This window comes from Magnolia sinica, chromosome 17 (assembly GCF_029962835.1).
Source record: "Magnolia sinica isolate HGM2019 chromosome 17, MsV1, whole genome shotgun sequence".
In the NCBI taxonomy this organism is placed as follows: Eukaryota; Viridiplantae; Streptophyta; class Magnoliopsida; order Magnoliales; family Magnoliaceae; genus Magnolia; species Magnolia sinica.
In genome coordinates, this window is record NC_080589.1 from 45,398,549 (window position 1) to 45,419,447 (window position 20,899).

The 20,899-nt window shown below is 40.9% G+C and overlaps 1 pseudogene; it reads left to right on the forward strand.

Moving 5' to 3' along the window:
- The first annotated feature begins 222 nt into the window (after positions 1-222).
- On the forward strand, positions 223-20,493 carry LOC131230493 (cytochrome P450 CYP82D47-like; annotated as a pseudogene).
- The last annotated feature ends 406 nt before the right edge of the window (positions 20,494-20,899 follow it).

Consider the following 20,899-nt stretch of genomic DNA (forward strand, 5'->3'; position numbering starts at 1 on the left):
TTCTGAATGTAGAGTACAAATAATGGTCCTCACTTGATGGACGGAGTGGATTTTGCATATACAACACGGTGGGCCCCACAGAGATTGACGAACACCCTTTCCTAGTTGTCGGGCGGGCCACACCATGGCCCAGATATATTTTCATTGGTCAGGAATCTTAAGAGGGAGATAAGCACTATAAATAAAGGGCTTGTTCACCTTACACCAATTTCATAACAAGAAATGGCATGGTTTCTCCAATTCCAAGCAATTGTTGGACTCTTTGCCTCACTTCTTCTCTACAAGCTGTGGATGCTCAGGGCCATTAGTAAGAAGGCTAAGAGCAAGGAGGCACCAGAGCCAGCCGGTGGATGGCCAGTAATCGGTCACCTTCAATTGCTCCGCGGGAAAGAGCCGACCATGCGAAAGCTCGGAGCCATGGCTGATAAGTATGGTCCGGCTTTCACACTACGGATCGGCATGCACCGCACACTCGTCGTTAGTGGACCTGACCTCGTAAAGGAATGCTTCACCACCAATGACAAGATCTTCGCTACCCGTCCAACTAGCGCAGCCGCCAAGTACTTAGGCTACAACTATGCTGGATTCGGCCTTTCCCCTTACGGATCCTACTGGCGCGAGATTCGCAAGATTGTCACACTGGAGCTCCTCTCCAACCTTCGGATCGAGATGCTTAAGAAAATCTGGGTTGTTGAGATCGACAGATGCATGAGAGAGCTGCATATACAGTGGACGAAGAACCATATGAATCCAATAAAGGTAGAAATGAAGCAATGGTTCGGAGATCTTGTGGGACTTAATCTATATGTGGAATAGGCTCACGGATCTGTCTGTGCATAGGACATGGCGATCAGAGGTTCAGATAGCTTACCTAGCTGAGATGCCGCCATGGAAGCCGAATAAAAACACCAGAATACCAGAATTCCTTTAGAGCTTAGGATCTTCCTCTCCTTCACACCCTTTCTGCAAATCAGTAGATGAGACTTGAATTTCTGCTATGGTGTAGGATCGGAGACCCAGGTCTCTTTTATAAAATCTGTGGAGAGAGAGTTTGAAACCCATCACAACTCTCTCTCCCACGCTCCACATTGCAATATCCTAGTTCAACTCAAACTATTGTCTGCAAAAGACAGCTATAGCATTCCAGCCCTAGTACGCAGAGCTACGTAAATAGACTGTGCAGCGCATCACCTGAAGTGGGGCCCATTGGTCTATTCAATCATCCAGTCCAACTGAATGACAATCTAAACCGTTGATCAGTAAGGCCTACTAAATAGAGTTCTTACATTCTCCCACTCGGGCCTCATTGAGCAACATCAATGATAATCATATAGAATAATTTTGTAAACAAATTTTGATCTTTTAAGAAAATATCCAAATGGTTAACCAATGAGATAGTTGGACAATATGAGTAATACTATTCAATCTGGTCCATTAAGATTATCAGTATCGAAACGAGGTAGTCGTCACAACAGATCACGAACTAGGAAATGTGGTATAAGGATTACACACTTTAGTGCGATGTTATGTGTCTATCCTTAAGAGGTCCTGAAGCTTTTACATGTCTCCAACGAGACACGACTGTAGTTCTACTTACTCAAAATTTGCGCATATATATAGAGAAGCAGAAATAAATCTTTATATCAAAATCATTCAAACAAACTGTATAAAACAAGATTTCTAAGTGTCTGTGAAAATCAAAGTATGCTCAACTCCCACTAACTGAAAATATCTGTGGGATTAATGACTCTCATGGATGTTACATGCTCCTGAAATGGCGTGATAGGGAGCCCTTTAGTGAGTGGATCTGCAATCATCTGCTTAGTGCCAATGAATTTCATGGACACTTGATGATTCTGAACTCTTTCCTTTACAACAAGGTACTTGATGTCGATATATCCCGACCTTGACAAATGCTTGTTGTTACTAGAGAAGGAAATAACAGCCAAATTATCACAAAATATTCTCAATGAGTTCGGAATATGCTCCAGTACCCGCAAACCTGAGAAGGAACTCTGTAACCATAGTGCCTGATTAGATTCCTCATGGCATGCAATAAATTCAGCTTCCATAGTGGATGAAGCTGTGGTAGATTGTTTCACGCTTTTCCACGACACAGCTCCTCCTACCATCATGAAGTTGTATCCTGAAGTAGACTTCTTAGTATAACGCAGCCTGCGAAGTCTGCATCTGAAAATCCGATCAACTCCAATTGATCAGACCTTCTGTATGTGAGTCTGAAGTCTTTCATTCTCTGAAGATACCATAATACTTTTTTTGCAACTATCTAATGTTGCATTCCTAGATTAGATAGATATCTTTCCAACATTTTAGTGATAAAGGCAATGTCTGGTCGCGTATAAACTTGAGCATACATGATGCTCCTTATTACTGATGCGTACGAAAATTCTTCCATTCGATTCTTTTCTAAATCATTCTTTAGACATTGAAATAAACCAAATTTGTCGCCCTTCACAATGGGCGACTTTCCTGAAGCACAATTTTGCATGCCATATCTTTCGAGTACCCTAGTAATATAGGCCCTCTGCGACAAGCTAAGCAGTCCAAGTGTTCTGTCACGACGAATCTCAATGCCGATGACATAAGAAGCTTCACCAAGGTCTTTCATTTCAAACCTTTGAGATAAGAATTTCTTGGTGTTGCTCAACATCCTAGTACCACTGCTAGCTAACAGAATGTCATCAACATACAAAATCATCATAACGAACTTACTCCCACTAGTTTTAATGTAGAAGCATTCATCTGCAGTATTTTCTACAAAGCCATATGAAGAAATTACTTCATGAAACTTAAGGTACCACTGTCGCGATGCCTGTTTCAACCCATAGATGGACTTCTTAAGTTTGCAAACCAAATGTTCTGAGCCAGTAGTTACAAAACCTTCAGGCTGCAACATGTACACATTCTCATTCAGATCCCCATTGAGAAATGCAGTCTTTACATCCATCTGATGTAACTCTAAATCCATATGAGCTACAAGAGCCATTATGATCCTAAATGAGTCTTTCTTGAATACTAGTGAGAAGGTTTCCTTAAAGTCAATGCCCTCACGTTGGTTAAAACTCTTAGCAACAAGTCTGGCTTTATATCGTTTGATATTACCTTTGGAGTCCCGTTTGGTTTTAAATATCCATTTACAACCAATCAGCCTTATTCCAGTGGGTAACTCTACAAGATCCCACACTTTATTGTCCTGCATGGATTTCAACTCATTGTTCATGGCATTAAACCAACGAAAAGGATCAGCACTTTGTTTGACTTGTGTAAAGGATTCAGGATCCTTTTCTACCCCTATGTCAAAGTCGTGTTCCTGTAAGTATACGATGTAATCGTCTCGATTTACAGGCCTTCTCTCTCTTTCAGATCTTCTTAATGGTTCAGCTTGTTGGGTCTGATCTTGATTTTCCTCATCAGTGATTTGTATATAAAGTTCTACATGGTGCTCTGCAGTGACTGCAGAATCGACTGCATCATTAATGTCCACGTGATCTGGATTGACTATGACAAGAGTCACAGTCCTTTGTTCCTCAAATACAAAATTTCTTATGTTCGTGCTCCCACTGTTTTCAGTATCCTCAATGAATCTGGCATTCCCAGTCTCAACAATCCTGATGGAGTGGGAAAGACAGTAGAATCGATAGTCTTTTGATCTTTCTGGGTATCCAATGAAGAAACAACTTACAGTTCTAGGATCAAGCTTCTTTTCAAGCGGGTTATAGATTTTGGCCTCAGCAGAACAATCTCAAACATGTAGATATCAAAGACTTGGTTTTCTCCCATTCCACAACTCAAAAGGAGTTTTGCTTACTGCTTTGCTTGGAACCTTGTTTAATATATGAACTGCAGTTTTGATCGCATCACCCCATAGAGATTCTAGCAATGTTGAGTTGCTGACTATACTTCGCATCATATCCATAAGGGTGTGATTACGTCTCTCAGCAACTCCATTTTGCTCTGGAGTACCAAGCATAGTGTACTAAGCAACAATGCCACAATCATACAGGTATTTAGCGAATGACCTTGGATTACGTCCTGATTCATCATATCTGCCATAGTATTCACCGCCACGGTCAGATCTGACAACTTTAATTCTCTTATCGAGTTGATTTTCAACCTCGGCCTTATAGATTTTAAAAGCATCCAGGGCATCTAATTTCTCACTGATAAGGTATAGGTACCTAAAGCGAGAGTAGTCATCTATAAAGGTAATGAAATATTTGTGGCCACTCCATGAAGCTGTAGGGAATGGACTACAAATATCTGTATGTATAACCTCTAATAGATCTACACTCGTGGTTGCACATTTCTTTCTCGTTCTAGTCTATTTCCCTTTTGATGCAATCAATGCAACTTTATAGTCAGAGAAGTCTAGAGAATGTAAAATTCCTTCTCGCACAAGCCTGTTTAATCTCTCACGAGATATATGGCATAACCGCCTGTGCCACAATATGGAGGAATTCCCATAGTCTAGTCTTTGCTTGGATCCCACTACACTTCTATGCAAGGTATTAATATTATAGATGTGAGAGGCAATTAAGTCTAACTGGTATAAGTTGTTTACTAAAGAGCGGGTTCCAACTTTAATCGAATTAAAGTAAATACTAAAACTTTTATTTCCAAAATGGAACGAATATCCCAACTTGTCTAAATAGGAAATTGAAACTAAATTGCGCCTTATATACGACACACATAATGTATTTACTAAATTCAAAAAATGACAAGACTTCAACTTAAGCCTATAGACTCCTATTGCCTCCACATCAACTTTGACACCATTGCCTACGTATACTGAGCGCTTTGCATCAGTTGGTGGTCTGGCCTGTAGTAATTCCTGCATAGAAGTGCATATGTGAATAGTAGTTCCTGAATCTATCCACAAGGAATCTGTTGACACATCGGTCAAATTAGATTCAAAACAAATAAGAATAGAATGATTACCTTTCTTTATGAGCCAATCCTTAAAACCTTCGCAGTCTTTCTTTAAATGACTCACCTTTTTGCAAAAGAAGCACGGTTTTCCTTTAACCCGTTTACGTCTAGATCCATTTCCAGATTGATTCTCATGGTTTTCAAATGGAGGACCAAAGAATTCATTATTAGAACCTTGTTTCCTCTTCCTTTTACCTTTATTCCCTTGCCCATGCCCTTGTCCTCAAGTCACCATATTAACATTTTGAACTTTAACCACTTGCCTGATCCTGTCTTCTTCTTGGACACACTGAGTGATAAGTTCATCCAATGTCCACATGTCTTTCAGAGTGTTATAGTTTACCAGGAATGTGCCGAATTGGGGAGGTAGGTTGTTCATGATCAAATGAACCAGTTGATCATTAGTGAGTACAAGCCCTAGAGCATGGATCTTAGAAATAACTTCGATCTGCTCTATAATTTATTCAAGGATGTTGCCTTTTCCTTCGTAGGACGAGCGAGTCAATTTATTCAAAAGAATGCCCACTTTAGATTTATCAGATTTCTTGAATCGTTTTCCCATTTCAATCAGGAAAACTTTAGCCTTATCTGTTTCAGGCATGGCACCCTTCATCGATTTAGAAATTAAATACTTAATGACTTTCAGGCATGTATCATTTGATCTAAACCATGCAACCCATCGATTATATTCAGCTTCAGTGGCATTATCAGATGGCTTTGGCGGTTCTGGTGTTATCAGGGCAAGATCTAATTGAAGACAGCCCAGTACAACTTCAATGTCGTTTTTCCATTAAGCGTAATTAGATCCATTAAGGGTAGGGACTTGATTCTGGTTAGTTGGAATTGAGACTGAAATAAAAGAGATATATTTATACTCACATTAGTTTATAATTTCACAAAGCAATTTAGTGAATGTAAACAAATATCAGGCAAAGTTAATCAATTTAATTGTTAAGGGAGGCATGAACTGAATCATCCAGGATGACGATGGGCCCAACCATCTCATCCTGGTAAGAATCTGTTACATCATCATCATTCCTCCTGTGGGAGGGAATAACAATATGTTAGTGATTCTCCTGAACATGAAGCTAAGTGATGTAAGTCATGTAAATCTGAGACACTCAACACCTGTGGGTGAGATGAGTCTTTCAGCTTTATATTACTAGTACCATTTACTTCACTCATTCACTTGATTGCCAAATGGTAATTTTCTGTGTTTTCGTTACCGTACGCATGAAAAAGTGAACACAAATATATGCAATCCTTATTATCCCAATGTTATAAGTATGTATTTGTAAAGTTTTTATCGATTGAGGTCACTATAGTGGCTAACACAACCGAATCCAAAACTACAAATATAGACTTTAGGATTGCTATTATAATCCTGCCTCTCAATGGATTATATCTAAATTATTCTGATGTGGCCCATAAGATGGTCGGTTTTGAACATTGGAAAATAGATGAACTACAAAGAGAAATTGTCAGATATGTTTCACTTTTTATGATCCAATGGTCTATGTAAGACTATTAAGGATGAGTAATGGGCCTAAATAGGGGCTTCATCAGGATTTAATCTGAATGATCTATACATCATCCTTAAGGCACTCATAATTTGATTATCATAAGATGAAAGGTAATAATCAATAATCCGTTTAATTTGATGATAGTGTATACACACCCTTGATCCCCACCTAGTGAATATTTTATATAAGATGCCTATAGAATACATCATGGATGGTTTAGATCAATTAATCAATGTTTAGACTGTAAACACCAATGTCAATCATATACGTGTGTGGCCCATCAATGGTAATGAAAATCAGGCCCATAAATCTTATATAAGACTAGGCCCAAAAACAGGTGAGTGGGCCCAGATTGGGCCCATCAATTCATCAGGCCCCAGCAAAGGAGAATTGGTTAGACTTATTATTTGCGGGTCTAGATCCGAATGGACTGTAATCGGGTCTGTTGATCCGATATAATATAGGTCGATTCACGACCTATCGTCCATCACAAGAGGGAAAAGAGGAAAGAAAAAATTTTGGCCTTTTTCTATCTGCCGCACGCAGCAGCTGAAGAGAGGGAGATGAAATCTCCGGCTACCGCAGCTGTATGAGTAGACAGCCAAGAAGATCGGCCACCAACATCTTCCACGATCCCGTCTTGTTCTCCGGCAGTCCTGATGCCAAAAATCGGACAGAGAAGCTGCAGAAATAGCTTCTATGGTTGCCGGCAATGAAGGTGGGACCTGAAAACACTGTCAATGGCTCCTGAAGCAGGGAAGATAGGGAAAGCGAGTCATGACCTTCGTCTACTGATCCGAGGGTCGATAATGGTTGTCGGTCCTCGATGTCAGAGGTAAGCAGCCCATAAGATACAATTTTCACACCTAAATCTGGGGAAGATGGGTTCCGAAATCCCAATTGGCATCTGGATTTGGGAATTTGAAATCCCTAATTCGTTGTGTTGGATTTGGATTCAAGAATCCCTAAATAACGGATTTGGGGATTCCGAATTTGAAATCCCTAATTTTTCCATGATTTAGGGTTTTGAGATCTGGATCCCCAATATTTGAATTTGAGATTTGAAATCCCTAATTCGAATCTAGACGGGATACCCTAATTAAATGTTTCTGGATTGAGGGATTTGGAAATCTCTAATTAACTGAATCAGGGTTTCGAATACTCCCTAATTAACTGGATTTAGGGTTTTAGTTTCAAAGTTCCTAATTTGGGATTTGGGATTTGAAATCCCTAATTTATACTGTTTCTGAATTCAGGGATTCGAAAATCCCTGATACTGATCTGATATGGAATTCGAATTCGAAAGCCCTAATTGCTGTATGGGTTTCGAATTTGAAGGCCCTAATTGATATATGAGATCAACCATACCTATGCACAGAAGTCTCTGATACCAACTGTGGGACTTAATTTATATGCGGAATAGGCCCACGGATCTGTCTGTGCATGGGACATGGCGATCAGGGGTTCAGATAGCTTACCTAGCTGAGACGCCGCCATGGAAGCCGGATAAAAACACCAAAATACCAGATTTCCTTTAGAGCTTAGGATCTTCCTCTCCTTCACACCCTTTCTACAAATCAGTAAATGGGACTCGAATTTCTGTTATGGTGTAGGATCGGGGACCCAGCTCTCTTTTATAGAATTTGTGGAGAGAGAGTTTAAAACCCATCACAACTCTCTCTCCCACGCTCCACATTGTAGTATCCTAGTTCAACTCAAACTGCTGTATGCGTAAGACAGCTATAGCATTCCAGCCCTAGTACGCAGAGCTACGCAGATAGACTGCGCAGCGCCTCACCTGAAGTGGGGCCCATTGGTCTACTCAATCATTCAATCCAACTGAATGACAATCCAAACCGTTGATCAGTAAGGCCCACTAAATAGAGTTCTTACAGATCTGACATTTAATGTCATTGGAATGATGGTTGCCAGGAAACGGTACTTTGGGACAGTAGTATGTTTGGCGGATGTGGAGGAGGCGCGGAGGTTTCAGAAGATAATGAGCGAATTGGTTTATCTTGTGGGGATGTTTGTTGTGTCGGATGTGGTTCCTTTTTTAAAGGGGATTGACATCTTAGGGCAGGAAAAGGCCATGAAGAGGATAGCCAAGGAAATGGACTCTATCCTGGCAAGCTGGCTAGAAGAGCATAGGCAAAGAAGACGATCTGGCCCTACTGAGGGTGAGCATGACTTCATGGATGTGATGATATCATGCATAGATGATGCCCAACTCTCTAGCTATGACCCATATAACATCATTAAGGCAACTTGCGAGGTATGCTTCTAAAGGCTTGATTGTATGTAGCTCGGAACATACTGACTGGGGCTAAAAAATGAAACCGGTTTAAAACTCAGGTGGGTTACACTAAGGGAAACAGTAAATGAAAAGTCCCATCATTAGATTATATGTGGGTCTTGTAAGAACTCTATTTAGTGGGCCTTACTGATCAACGGTCTGGATTGTCATTTAGTTGGACTAGATAATTGAGTAGACCAGTGGGCCCCACTTCAGGTGATCCGCTGCGCAGTCTATTTGTGCAGCTTTGCGTCTAGGGCTGGAATGCTATAGCAGTCTTACGCAGACAGCTATTTGAGTTGAACTAGGATGATATAATGTGGAGCGTGGGAGAGAGAGTTGTGATGGGTTTCAAACTCTCTCTCCACAGACTCTATATAAGAGAGCTGGGTCCTCGATCCTACACCATGGCAGAAATTCGAGTCTCATCTAATGTTTTGCAAAAAAGGTGTGAAGGAAAGGAAAATCCTAGCTAGCTTTATCGGTATTCTGGTATTCTTATCCTGCTTCCATGGCGGCGTCTCAGCTAGGTAAGCTATCCGACCTCTTGATCACCATGTCCTATGCACAGCTAGATGCGTGGGCCTATTCCGCATATAGATTAACTCTCACAGTGCTCTGATACCAACTGTGGGACTTAATGTATATGTGGAATAGGCCCACGGATGTAGTTGTGCATAGGACATGGTGATCAAGAGGTCGAATAGCTTACCTAGCTGAGACGCTGCCATGGAAGCCGGATAAGAATACCAGAATACCGATAAAGCCAGGATCTTCCTTTCCTTCAGAGTGTTATAGTTTACTAAGAACGTGTCGAATTGGGGAGGTAGGTTGTTCATGATCAAATGAACTAGTTGATCATCAGTGAGTATAAGCCCTAGAGTACGCATCTTACAAACAACTCCGATCTGCTCTACAAAGTATTCTCGGATGTTGCCTTTTCCATCGTAGGACGAGCGAGTCAATTTATTCAGAAGAATGCTCACTTTAGATTTATCAGATTTCTTGAATCATTTTCCCATTTCAGTCAGGAAAACTTTAGCCTTATCTGTTTCAGGCATGTCACCCTTCATTGATTCAGAAATTGAATACTTAATGACTTTCAGGCACGTATTATTTGATCTAAACCATGCAACCCATCGATTATATTCAGCTTCAGTGGCATTATTAGATGGTTTTCGCGGTTCTGGTGTTATCAAGGCAAGATCTAATTGAAGACATCCCAGTACAACTTCAATGGCGTTCTTCCATTAAGCATAATTAGATCCATTAAGGGCAGAGACTTGATTCTGATAGTTGGAATTGAGACTGAAATAAAAGAGATGCATTTATACTCACATTAGTTCATAATTTCACAAAGAAATTTAGTGAATGTAAACAGATATCAGGCAAAGTTAATCAATTCAGTTGTTAAGGGAGGCATCAACTGAATCATTCAGGATGAAGATGGGCCCAACCATCACATCCTGGTGAGAATCTATTACGTCATCATCATTCCTCCTGTGGGAGGTAATAATAATATGCTAGTGATCCTCCTGAACATGAAGTTAAGTGATGTCGGTGATGTAAATATGAGACACTCAACACCTGTGGGTGAGATGAGTCTTTCAAATTTACATTACCTACACCATTTACTCTACCTGTTCACGTGACTGCCATACGATAATCATCTGTGTTTTCGTTACCATATATATGAAAACGTGAATGCAACTGTATACAATCTGCTTATCCCAATGTTATAAGTCTATACTTATAAAAAATTTCATCGATTAAGGTCACTATGGTGGCTAACACAATCGAATCCAAAACCACAAATATAGACTTAGGATTGTGATAATAATCCTGCCTTTCAATGGATTATATCTAAATGAGTTTGATGTGGCCTACATGATGGTCGATATTTGATCATTGGAACATGTAGGAACCTTAAAGTGAAACATATGTATAGGTTTCACATTATATGTTCTAATGGTCTATATCAACCGCTAAGGATGGGTAATGGGCTTATTATCAGGCTAAATCAAGACTATATAATCTAGACATGTTTAGAGAGCATAATAATATCAACTATTGACATTCACAAGATTGATGATCAACAAGGAAATTTTGATGGATGGATGGATGCATGCAAAGATGTCCATGGGATGATTACTTTAACCGAAACTTCTAAATACTTATAAGACCATCTTCTTGGTAAATGAGTTCAAGTTATTTGCTTATGATTGAATAAACAAACGGTCCAGATCATTTCTTAAATATGGAATAAAATCCCATGTCCCAAAATGTGATTAATGGGCCCAGATAACAAGTCATGGCCCATCAACATAAACAAATAAGTGTTAGCGGGTCCTAAATAAGGACCCGCAAGCCAATAGTTGGGTCTGTTGACCCGATTGAATAAAACTGTCGCTCGGGCCCAAAAGAGGAATGAGATCCCTAACTCCATTCTCACGCCAGTCTACATGAGACGTGCAGGCAACGATTTCTCTCTCTCTCTCTCTCTCTCTCTCTCTCTCTCTCTCTCTCTCTCTCTCTGCCAGCATCTGAACATTGGAAGCGAGAGGACGCTGAATGACATCTCCATAACTTCTGGCGGTCCGTGACTCACAAATGGGCTGGTTAACAAGTTGCTGAATGGCCGAAATCTCAAGTTGGACGCCAATTAATGGAAGAGAGGGAAGATCAAGAAGAAGGAGAGCGGAGGAAACTTCTAGAGTCGATCGGTCATTGACGAATGGAATGGCCTCCAACTATAATGCCTCGGACATGGTGCTGGAGCTTGAGTGGAGGATTTACACAGGTGATAACCATGGATGATGGCGAGGAGTTCCTCATCCCTCACGAGATCGAGCGAAGTTCACTCCAAGTATGACAATGGAATCCCCAATTTGATTCCAGATTGAAATCCCCAATATATTTGTCTGGATTTGGGGTCTAATCCGGAAACCCTGATTAATGGATATTAGAGTTTCGAAATCTCTGATTAATGTCTGAAATTGGGGATTAGCACCTTAAACCACCCATTTAGGATTCGAAATCAGAAATCCCTAATTTCAAATTTTTTGGGGATTCAAAATCCCTAATTTCCTAATTTGGGGATTCCGAATTGAAAATCCCTAATTTAACATCTAGATTTGGGGATTCGAATTCGAAATCCCTAATTCTAGATGTGGGAATAGAAATTCCTAATTTGAATAACTGTTTTTTAGGGTTTTCAAAATTCAAATCACTAATCCTAATATTTCTGGATTCAAGGATTCGAAAATTCCTGATCACAACTGTTTCAGGAATTCGAAAATCCCTGATGTGATTAGCTATAGTTGGATGTGATCATCCATACCTATGCACAGATGCTCTAATACCAACTATGTGCCATCTATAAGACGCAATTTAGTTTCAATTTCCTGTTTGGATAAATTTGGATATTCATTTCAATTTGGAAATAAAAAGTCTTAGTATTTACTTTAATTCGATAAAAGTTAGGACCGGCTCTATGGTAAACAACTTATACCAATTAGACTTAATTGCCTCTCATGTTTATAATATTAATACCTTGCATGGAATTAAAGTGGGATACAAGCGAAGGCTAGACTATGAAAATTCCTCCATGTTGTGGCACAGGCAGCTATGTCATATATCTCTTGAGAGATTAGACAGGCTTATATGAGAAGGAATTTTGTATTCTCTAGACTTCTTTGACTATAAAGTATGCATTGATTGCATAAAAGGAAAACAGACTAGAACTAGAAAGAAACGTGCAACCAGGAGTGTAGATCTATTAGAGGTGATACATACAGACGTCTGTAGACCATTCCCTACAGCATCATAGAGTGGATATAAATATTTTATTACCTTTATAGATGACTACTCTCGCTTTGGGTACTTATACCTTATCAGTAAGAAATCAGATGCCCTAGATGTTTTTAAAATCTATAAGGCCGAAGTTGAAAATCAACTCGATAAGAGAATTAAAATTGTTAGATCTGACCATGGTAGTGAATACTATGGTAGATATGACGAATCAAGATGCAATACAGGGCCATTCATTAGATACCCATAAGATTGTGGCATTGTCGCTCAGTACACTATGCCTGATACTCCAGAGCAGAATGGTGTGACTGAGAGACGTAATCACACCCTTATGGATATGGTGTGAAGCATGGTTAGCAATTCGACATTGCTAGAATCTCTGTGGGGTGATGCAATCAAAACTGCAGTTCATATACTAAACAGGGTTCCCAGCAAAGCAGTAAGCAAAACTCCTTATGAGTTGTGGAATGGGAGAAAACCAAGTCTCCAATATTTACATGTTTGGAGTTGTCCTACCGAAGCCAAAATTTATAACTCGCATGAAAAGAAGCTTGATCCTAGAATCATAAGTGTTTTTTCTTCATTTGTCATGCCCCGAACTCGGAAACCGGGCTCAAAAAATTTCCGATCGCCGAATCCGGCGCCGACAACCTCCATAGAACCCCATTCTCGGCTCCCGGCACCCATTTACCAGGTTCTGATCCTGAGATCCTACAAGGAGGGTCACCTGCACGCATCAATCGTGCATAAGCTTATAGAAAGCTTAAAGGGTGGTGTAAGTGTGTGCTCAATATGAGCGTGCTCAAAATGCAAGGACAGAGTAATATGGAGTCATACTGATGAGTACATGAATGTGATCAGCCGTACCAAGGCTATGCGGTGCATAATATAAATGCTATCGGCCATATCAAGGCCATGCAATGCATAATGCAAGTCAAGCATGTCAATCCACATCCACATATCAATGCAGCTCCTCTCTAGAGCATCAATTCAGTATGGTTCTTAGTCTGGATAATCACCGGGGTTTAATACACTCCAAGTGGCACTGCCTCTCTCCTAGCCGCACAGTCCAAGTGAGCGTAAGAAACCTCACCATCCGCCTGACCAATAGTCTGTCAATACTTATCCGGCATGTCAATAGCGGACCCATTCACGAGCTGGTCAAACTCAGCCTAGTATTACCCCCTACCCTCGGGTAAGTAAGGCCACACCCCTTTCCAACCGACCACGACACAGTGGGAGACGAGCCCTCCTTGTATTCGGCCTTTGCGCGCTCATATATCCACTTAGTCTCGTCGTTGGAGTCATCCTCTGGTACCATCGGGTTTAGGGATTTTCACTCAGGGACATCTATGGCGCCCCGATGCTTAGTAACAATATTTTCGGTATCCAATCCAGCCACCCATGATGTGTCTCTGGAGGCTATGGCCCTGATGTCACTAGGGCATACAGTAATCACAATCACACTAATGCAAGTGCATGAATCATACTATCAGATATGCAACAATCCTGCACGTACCGAGCACTCATGTGGGGCAGCTCCACCTGTCAGGGAGCCCATAAATGATCTGCCCGAAGGCATATGCTATGATCAGTCACTTCTCATATCAGGCATACATATGATGTGTATGATCATGCAGCATGGATCTATACTATACATGTTATGTGGTGATGGGCTTTGATCAAAACGAAGATGGGCCTAGACGGCCTATATGCTACAGGTATGGGCCTATTAATGGGCCCTAGGGGGAGAGTGACAATGCGAAATTTTAACCAACATCATCCTTAAATGTAGACATCAAACCATCATTGCTCCCAAGGCACGGCCTACTATGAATCACATATTGCAATGGGCCTTATATAGATCTTGTTGGGCCTCGACCCAAGGGCCCAAATACATCAAATGGGCCTCAAACCATGAACTCATATATCTCAAGTGGGCCTTAGTGGGTGGGCCACAAATACATCAAGCTGGGCCTAATCACATGAGCCTTGCATACGTCACAATGGGCCTCATAATATAGACCTTATACAAATCATGGTGGGCCTCAATGGACGGCCCACAAACACACCAAGATGGGCCTTATCACATGGCCTTAAAATAACCTCCAAAAATGGTTGGACGGTTTGGATGAAACATATGCATCATGGTAGGTCCCATAGGGATGGAAGGCATAGATAAATCACATACTTCATAGTGGAGGTCCACACTGATGAAAGGTGTGGACACAATACATACATAAGTGGGGCCCACCATAATGTTTATTTTCCACTCAACCTGCTGATGAGGTCACAAGGACCTAGGGCCCACTAAAATGTTTATTTTCCACCTAATCTGTTGATAGGGTCATGTAGGCCTGGGGGCCTACCATAATATTTATTTGCACCCAACCTGTTTATAAGGTCACGTGGACCTGGGGGCCCACTGTACTGTTTATTTGCATCCAATCTGTTCATATGGTCACGTGGACCTGGGCCCACCGTGATATGTATTTGCCATCCAACGTATACATGGGGCCCACCGTGATATTTATCTGACATCCGATCTATTTAAAAGGTCACGTGGACCAGGGAAAACGGGGGCCCACTGAAATGTTTATTTGCCACCTAAATTGTTCATAGGGTCACGGTCAAGGGCCCACTGTAATGTGGTTCGCAAATCCAGCCCACCCATTATGTGTGTCCCACTTGGTTGAGGGTTCAAACTAAGTTTCAGTCGCATCCAAATTTCAGGTAGGACCCACCAAGTGATTTTATATGTTTTAGGCATGTCTTCACATGATTTTAGATGGTGTGGCCCACCTGAGTTCCATATAAAGCTGATTTTTGGGGCGGCCTCTTGGTCCGGGGGGTCCCATCAAATGCATGGTGTTGATGTTCGAAACGCATCACGGTGGGGCCCACAACTGGGGCCGTGAGGCCCAGCCCGTCCGTCCGTGCTTCAGGCGCAGGCGTTGCCTGCGGACGCTCTGCAGCAGCATCACGCTTCCTTCTCTTTTTCTTTTTTTTTTAAAAATCAGTTTTTCTGTGATTTTTTCGTGGTAGGGCCCACATCAATTCGATTTGACCCAGCAATTGGATTCTACGGCCTATGATCGACCAAATGAGACCAATATGTAACGTATTCTAGGTGAATGGAAGATTCAAGGTGGGTTTTAACGGTATTAGCGTTATTTCCTATGGTATGGCTCGCCCGAGAATCGGATTGGTCCCAAAATTTTGCTCAACGCCTAAAATGGCCTAAAGAAAAGGATGGACGGCTTGGATTGAGTACATACATCAAGGTGGGGCTTGCATGGGTGACCTACCCCAAGCCCAGTACACCCCATATTAGTTTACACTTCACTGTTAGCCACGCCCGTCCTCACATCCAGCGTCTCTGGACACTGGACAGCATGGATGTACTCAGCATCATGGTGGGCCCCACATGTACGTGGCCCACCTGCATGTATATATATATATATATATATATAATATAATATAATATATATACAATATATATTATATTATATTGTATATAATATAACGGTATTACTGCTATATTATATATATGATCAGCACATATGTTTAACGGTATTACCGCTAATATATATGATATATATATAATATAATATATCTGAAAGAAAGAGAAGGCCAGTAAATCGAGACGATTACATCGTATACTTACAGGAGCATGACTTTGACATAGGGGTGGAAAAGGTTCCTGAATCCTTTACACAAGTTAAACAAAGTGTTGATTCTTCTCGTTGGTTTGATATCATGAAAGATGAGTTGAAATCCATGTAGGATAATAAAGGATGGGATCTTATAGAGTTACCCACTGGATAAGGCCGATTGGTTGTAAATGGATATTTAAAACCAAACAGAACTCCAAAGGTAATGTCGAACGATATAAAGCCAAACTTATTGCTAAGGGTTTTAACCAACGTGAGGGCATTGACTTTAAGGAGACTTTCTCACCAGTATCCAAGAAAGACTTATTCAGGATCATAATGGCTCTTATAGCTCATATGGATTTAGAGTTACATCAAATGGATGTAAAGACTGCATTTCTCAATAGGGATCTGAATGAGAATATGTACATGTTACAGCCTGAAGGTTTTGTAGCAACTGGCTTAGAACATTTGGTTTGCAAACTTAAGAAGTCCATCTATGGGTTGAAACAAACATCGCGACAATGGTACCTTAAATTTCATGAAGTTATTTCCTCATATGGCTTTGTAGAAAACACTACAGATGAATGCATCTACATTAAAACCAGTGGGAGTAAGTTCATTATGATGATTTTATATGTTGATGACATTCTATTAGCTAGCAGTAATATCAGGATGTTAAGCGACACGAAGAAATTCTTATCTCAAAGGTTTGAAATGAAAGACCTTGGTGAAGCTTCTTATGTCATTGGCATTGAGATTCGCCATGACAGAACACTTGAACTGCTTAGCCTGTCACAGAGGGCCTGTATTACTACGGTACTTGAAAGGTATGACATGCAAAATTATGCTTCAGGATGGTCGCTCATTGTGAAGGGCGACAAATTTGGTCTATTTCAGTATCCAAAGAATGATTTAGAAAAGAATCGAATAAAGGAATTTCTATACGTATCAGCAGTAGGGAGCATCATGTATGCTCAAGTCTATACGCGACCGGACACTGCCTTTATAACTGGAATGTTGGGAAGATATTTATCTAATCCAGGAATGCAACATTGGATAGCTGCGAAGAAAGTATTACGGTATCTTCAGAGAATGAAAGAATTCAGACTCACTTACAGAAGATTTGATTAGTTGGAGTTAATCGGATATTCAGATATAGACTTCGCAAGTTGCGTTGGCACTAAGAAGTCTACTTCAGGATACATCTTCATGATGGTGGGAGGAGCTATGTCATGGAAAAGCATGAAACAGTCTACCACAGCCTCATCCACTACGGAAGCTGAATTTAATGTCTGCCATGAGGCATCTAATCAGGCACTATGGTTATAGATTTTCTTCTTAGGTTTGCGGGTATTGGATCATATCCTAAAACCATTAAGAATATTTTACGATAATTTGGCTGTAATTTCCTTCTCTAGTAACAACAAGCATTTGTCAAGGTCGAGGCATATCGACATCAAGTATCTTGTTATAAAGGAATGGGTTCAGAATCATCAAGTGTCCGTGGAACTCATCGGCACGAAGAAGATGATTGCAGATCCGCTCACTAAAGGGTTCCCTATCACGCTATTTCAGGAGCATGTAACATCCATGGGAGTCATTGATCACACAGATATTTTCAGTTAGTGGGAGTTGAGCGTATTTTATTTTTTCTCAGATACTTAGATATCTCATTTTATATAGTTTGTTTGGATGATTTTGATATAGAGATTTATTTCTACTTCTCTATATATATACACAAATTTTGAGTAAGTAGAACTACAGTCGTGTCTCGTTAGAGACATGTAAAAGCTTCAGGACCTCTTAAGTATAGGCACATATCATCACACTTAAGTGTATAATCCTTATACCACATTTCCTACTTCGTTATCTATGTTGTTAAGATTGAAAGTATTTGTGATCGTGCTTAGACTCACTTCACCTAAATTAAATATTGTGATGACTACCGCGTTTCGATACTGACTGTCTTGATGGACCAGATTGAATAGCATTACTTATAATGTCTAACTGTTTCATTGGTTAACCATTTGGATATTTTCTTAAAAGATCAAAACTTGTTTGCAAAAAATTCTATATGACTATCATTGACGTTGCTCAATGAGGCCCAAGTGGGAGAATGTGAGAACTCTATTTGGTGGGCCTTACTGATCAACGATCTGGATTGTCATTCAGTTGGACTGGATGATTGAGTAGACCAGTGGGCCCCACTTCAGGTGATGCGCTGTGTAGTCTATTTGCGCAGTTTTGTATACTAAGGTTGGAATGCTATAGCTGTCTTACGCAGACAGCTATTTGAGTTGAACTAGAATGCTATAATGTGGAGCATGGGAGAGAGAGTTGTGATGGGTTTCAAACTCTCTCTCTACAGACTCTATATGAGAGAGCTGGGTCCCCGATCCTACACCACGGCAGAAATTTGAGTCTCATCTACTGTTTTACAGAAAAGGTGTGAAGGAAAGGAAGATCCTAGCTTTATCGGTATTCTAGTATTCTTCTCCAGCTTCCATGGCAGCGTCTCAGCTAGGTAAGCTATCCAACCTCTTGATCACCATGTCCTATGCACAACTAGATCCATGGGCCTATTCTGCATATAGATTAAGTCCCATAGGCCTGCCGTTATGTGTATGTGTCATCTAATCCACTCATTTAATGCGCTACACTAGGAATGAATGGATTCGTGGGGCCACACCACCTGAATTTAGAGTTTTTTGTGATGGGGCTTCTAAAAAGCTTATTTCCACTGTCTTGAATTTTTGTCCACTTATGAGGCTTCTAAAAAAGTCATTTCCACTGTCTTGGATTTTTGTCTAGTACTTATGAAAAACAAATGGGTACATCACTATAGGTACCCACCGGGGTTACTCTGATTACGGTGGAAGAAATGACTTAAGGAGCATGTAATCCACATGGTCCTCATCCATATTCCATCAATGTATAGCACCCATATGTTACTATTGATCCCAAAAAATAGGATGATTAAGTACTCAGGTGAGCGATTTCAAAAAATTTATACCTAAAACTTAAAAATTTGCATGATATGGTTTACTTGAGCTTTAGAATAATGCAATTTTTGAGTAATTCTTTCATCTAAATGAAGTAAATCAGACCAATGGATCGGATGACATATACACATTACCATGGGTCTTACACAAATGACAAAACTAACAGTGGACATTCCATCCCTACTTTTCCCTGTGGTATGACATGTCTGAGTTTTATATGATCACTGACTTTTAAATACTTACAAGGAAACAGTAACTTATGGTCAGAGTGGATATCTTCAAAGTTACAGCCATGCTACTATTGGCTATCGGGTTGTGAAACTAATCTTGGTACGTACCTAGGGTAAGATACTTGGGTGTGGCTTTTTATTTTTATTTTTTTACCATTGGTTGGGTAATTCTCAAAATTCGTCCAATCATATGGGTAGGATACCAAATTAGTATGATTTTTTGGGGTAATGGCCCCATCAAGTAAAGCCCAACAAATAAATGGTCTAGATCTCTATGTACAAGTGAGCCACATGGATTCAGTAATGATAATTTAGTTATCAGATTTCTGTTATTTGAATAGTTCTAAACTCGTATTTGTATTCCATGTTCTGAATTAGTTCAAATCTAATATGCAGGCGCTTATCATAACCGGCTCGGATAGTGCAAGAATTTCACTGACGTGGGCCCTCTGTTTACTGCTGAACAATCGCCACGTGTTAAAGAAGGCCCAAGATGAGCTAGACAACCACGTTGGCATTGACAGAGAGGTAGATGAGTGTGACCTCAACAACCTAGTATACCTCCAGGCCATCATAAAGGAAACCCTACGCTTGTACCCTCCGGCCTCAATCTCAGTTCCACACGAAGCTATGGAGGATTGTCAGATAGGCGGCTTTCACGTCCCAGCTAGCACACGCTTATTGGTAAACCTATGGAAGCTACATCGGGACCCAAATGTGTGGTCTGATCCCTCTAAATTTTGGCCAGAGAGATTTATTGGTGGCCATGCAGACATAGATGTTAAGGGCCAAAATCTCGAATACATACCTTTTGGTGCAGGGAGGAGATCGTGCCCAGGGTACCCTTTGGCCCTCAAAATCATGCACTTGACACTTGCCTGACTGCTTCAGGAGTTCGACCTGACAACTCCAAATGACGCTTCCATCGATATGACTGAGGGCATAAGCCTAAGTCTACCAAAAGCAACCGAACTGGAAGTCATCCTCAATCGGCGCCGTCCTTCAAAGTCTCCTACATATAAATGACCTGGTCTAGCTTTAGTATGATGCCCTCGATTTTGGAGGTTGAGTACATGTAAGACCCGTATCCCAACCTGTACTGTTCCGTAGACTTTCGCGATCTTCCCGATCAAATTTTGGCAACCTTCAACCCTTAACTGGTATTTGCGCGACCCTGTGTCACATGCCATCAACCCGAGTCGACTCAACCCAAGACTTGTACCCCTGCGACTGCGCCGTCGCCGCGGTTCCGATGCCGCATCTCATGCGCCGAGACGATACCCGAACTAGGAGATGTGGGCCCGTGTTCATTTCGAGGGAAACGCCGCGCGTTGCAATCCTAAGAGAATGTCTCATCAATCGCATCAAGTGTCAAGTACTCCATCCCATCATGTCAAGTACAAACACCCATCCCCAAGCAACCCCTAAAGTC